Source organism: Triticum dicoccoides, chromosome 2A, assembly GCF_002162155.2.
Source record: "Triticum dicoccoides isolate Atlit2015 ecotype Zavitan chromosome 2A, WEW_v2.0, whole genome shotgun sequence".
Taxonomy (NCBI): domain Eukaryota; kingdom Viridiplantae; phylum Streptophyta; class Magnoliopsida; order Poales; family Poaceae; genus Triticum; species Triticum dicoccoides.
This window is the reverse complement of record NC_041382.1, coordinates 415,936,228-415,940,744: the sequence shown is the minus strand read 5'-3', so window position 1 is coordinate 415,940,744 and position 4,517 is coordinate 415,936,228.

Genomic DNA, 4,517 nt, shown 5'->3' with positions numbered 1-4,517 from the left:
ATGGGTTGGATGAGATTTATCATGTAATCGAGTTAGTTTTGTTAGGGTTTGATCCCTAGTATCCACTATGTTCTGATATTGATGTTGCTATGACTTTGTTATGCTTAATGCTTGTCACTAGGGCCCGAGTGCCATGATTTCAGATCTGAACCTATTATGTTTTCATCAATATATGAGAGTTCTTGATCCTATCTTGCAAGTCTATAGTCACCTATTATGTGTTATGATCCGGTAACCCCGAAGTGACAATAATCGGGACCACTTCCGATGATGACCGTAGTTTGAGGACTTCATGTATTCACTATGTGTTAATGCTTTGGTCCTGTACTCTATTAAAAGGAGGCATTAATATCCCTTAGTTTCCGCTAGGACCCCGCTGCCACGGGAGGGTAGGACAAAAGATGTCATGCAAGTTCTTTTCCATAAGCACGTATGACTATATTCAGAATACATGCCTACATTACATTGATGAATTGGAGCTAGTTCTGTGTCACCCTAGGTTATGACTGTTACATGATGAACCACATCCGGCATAATTCTCTATCACTGATCCATTGCCTACGAGCTTTCCATATATTGTTCTTCGCTTTTTTACTTTTCCGTTGCTATTGTTATCATCACTACAAAATACCAAAAACATTACTTTTGCTACCGTTACTTTTGCTATCATTACCACTACTATCATATTACTTTGCTACTAAATACTTTCCTGCAGATATTAAGTTTCCAGGTGTGGTTGAATTGACAACTCAGCTGCTAATACTTGAGAATATTCTTTGGCTCCCCTTGTGTCGAATCAATAAATTTGGGTTGAATACTCCACCCTCGAAAACTGTTGCGATCCTATACTTGTGGGTTATCAAGACTATTTTCTGGCACCGTTGCCGAGGAGCATAGCTCTATTCTTTGAGTCACTTGGGATTTATATCTGCTTATCATTATGAAGAACTTGAGAGAACCAAAAACCAAGATTTATCCCTCAACTACGAGGGGAGGTAAGGAACTGCCATCTAGCTCTGCACTTGATTCACCTTCTGTTTTGAGTAAGATTGTGACACCTAAACCTGCTTCTACTATTCATTCTGATATGTCGCATGTTATTGATGATGCCACTTCTGCTATGCATGATACTTATGATGAAATTATTTCTACGCTTGATACTACTATGCCACTTGGTGAATTTCTTGATGAACAACTTGCTAGGGTTAGAGAGAATGAAATTATTGAAACTGATAATATTGACAAAAGTGATAATGAAGACTCTCCCCCTAATAAATATGAATTGCTTGTTGTTTCTGGGGGTTATTTTCTGGATGAAGAATCTGCTAGAGCTATTTTAGCTTGCAATGATAGATATGATCTAAAGAGGTTATTAGGTAAATAGAAGCAACAATCCCTTAATGCTAGAATGAAACCTGACCCTGCTTTTGCTACTTCACCTATCTGTGTTACTGATAAGGATTATGAATTCTCTGTTGATCCTGATATAATTACTTTGGTTGAATCTGATCCTTTTTATGGCTATGAATCTGAAACTGTTGTGGCACATCTTACTAAATTAAATGATATAGCCACCTTGTTCACTAATGATGAGAGAACTTGCTACTTTTATATCCTTAAAATATTTCCGTTCTCATTAAAGGGTGATGCTAAGATATGGTTTAATTCTCTTGATCTTGGTTGTGTGCGTAGTCCCCGGGATATGATTTATTACTTCTCTGCTAAATATTTCCCTGCTCATAAGAAACCAGCTGCATTAAGGGATATATATAATTTTGCGCAAATTGAAGAAGAGAGTCTCCCACAAGCTTGGGGAGGCTTCTCCAATTACTTTATGCTTTGCCTGATCATCCTCTTAAGAAAAATGAAATACTTGATATCTTTTATAATGGACTAACCGATGCTTCCAGAGATTACCTGAATAGTTGTGCTGGTTCTCTTTTCAGGGAAAGAACACCGGATGAAGCTGAAATTCTATTGAATAATATGTTGACTAATGAAAATAATTGGACACTTCCTGAGCCTATTCCTAAACCAACTCCGAAGAAGAGAGGTGTTCTATTTCTCAGCCCTGAGGATAGGCAAGAGGCAAAGAAATCCATGAAAGAAAAAGGTATTAAAGATGAAGATGTTAAGAATTTACCTCCTATTGGAGAAATACATGGTCTTAATTTACCGCCTGTCGAAGAAATGCATAGTTTTAATCCATCACCTATTGAAGAAATACATGATCTTGATAACCCGACACAGGTAGTAAAGGTAAATTCTCTCTATAGATATGATAAAGCTGAAATCCCATTTACTAAGTTTGCTAGCCCATGCTTAGATGAGTTTGATAAATTTATGGTTAAGCAAGAAGACTTCAATGCTTATTTTGGTAGAGAATTAAAACGTAGTGCTGATATGCTTGAAAACTTGGGTGATTATATGGCTAATGTCAAAGGTAAACTTATTAGTAAACATGCTTCTATGGTTACCACTCAAGTAGAACAAGTACTTAAAGCTCAAAATGATTTGCTCAATGAATTGAATAGTAAGAATAATGATAATGTTGTTAGAGTTATGACTAGAGGTGGTAAAATGACTCGGGAACCTTTGTATCCTGAAGGCCACCCTAAGAGAATTGAGCAAGATTCTCAGAGAAATAATATAGATGCACCTAGCCCTTCTAAAAGGAAGAAAAAGAAAAATGATAGGAATTTGCATGCTTCTAGTGAAACCATTACTGAAACACCTGAGAATCCAAATGGTATTTCTATTTCTGATGCTGAACCACAATATGGTAATGAACATGAAACCAGTGATAATGTTAATGATAATGTTCATGTTGATGCTCAACCTAGCAATGATAATGATATAGAAATTGAACCTGTTGTTGATCTTGATAACCCACAATCAAAGAATCAACGTTATGATAAGAGAGACTTTGTTGCTAGGAAACATGGTAAATAAAGAGAACCATGGGTTCAGAAACCCATGCATTTTCCTCCTAAGCCATCCAAGAAAAAGGATGATGAGGATTTTGAGCGCTTTGCTGAAATGATTAGACCTATCTTTTTGCGTATGCGTTTGACTGATATGCTTAAAATGAATCCTTATGCTAAGTATATGAAAGATATTGTTACTAATAAAAGAAAGATACCGGAAGCTGAAATTTCCACCAGGCTTGCTAATTATACTTTTAAAGGTGGAATACCTAAGAAACTAGGAGATCCCGGACTACCAACTATACCTTGCTCCATTAAAAGAAACTATGTTAGAACTGCTTTATGCGATCTTGGAGCCGGTGTTAGTGTTATGCCTCTCTCTTTATATCGTAGACTTGATTTGAATAAGTTGACACCTACTGAAATATCTTTGCAAATGGCTGATAAATCAACTGCTATACATGTCAGTATTTGTGAGGATGTGCCTGTTGTGGTTGCAAACGTTACTATTTTAACGGACTTTGTTATTCTTGATATTCCCAAGGACGATAGTATGTCTATTATTCTTGGAAAACCTTTTTTGAATACTGCAGGGGCTGTTATTGATTGCACCAAAGGCAATGTCACTTTTCATGTTAATGGTAATGAGCATACAGTACACTTTCTGAGGAAACAACCTCAAGTTCACAGTATCAATTCTATTGGAGAAATCCCATCGATTATTTTTGGAGGTTTTGAATTTCCTCTTCCTACTGTCAAGAGGAAATATAATATTCTTGTTGTTGGGGATGTCCATATCCCCGTTGAGGTAATCTAGTGTTATTCGAAAATTCTCTGGTTCCATGATACTCGGAATGAGTTTGTTAACAAGACTTGATCAACCTTGTTAGTGGATTCCTTTTGATGAGCATGAGATGGATGAAGTTAGAAAACACAACTCTCTGTACCCTCTTTTTACTTTCTGTTATTTATATTAAATAAAGCAAAAATAGTAATTTCTGTCTGTTTTCTGAATTATCTGTGCAATATAAAAATACCCCGAAAATGAAATTCTCCAAATGCCCTGAAATTTAAATATGATTTTTTATGGAATATTTGAGAATATCTGGCACTGAGAACACAGCAGGGGGAGCAAGCACCTGGCCACGAGGGTCCAGGGCGCGCCCACCCCCTGGGCGCGCCCCCTGCCTCGTGGGCCCACGGTGGCTCCCCTCCACTTATTCCTGCACCCACACACTTCTTCTTCCTCCCAAAAAAATCACCATCCAGCTCAAGCACGAGTTCTAGCTCATTTTGCTGCGATTTTCGATCTCCTTGCTCAAAGCACCTCTCACAAAACTGTTTTGGGTGATTGTTCCTTGGTATGTGACTCCTCCATTGGTCCAATTAGTTTTTGTTCTAGTGCTTTATTCATTGCAAATTTGTGCTGCCTAGGTGACCATGTTCTTGAGCTTGCATGTCAAATTTATATGGTTCCAAGTAGTTCTAATGCATGATATATGCTCTAGGCACTTGTAGGAGTAGTTGCTATCAATATTGTTGAGTTTGGTTTACTTTTATTTGAAGTTACTAAAAATTTCAGAGGAAAAA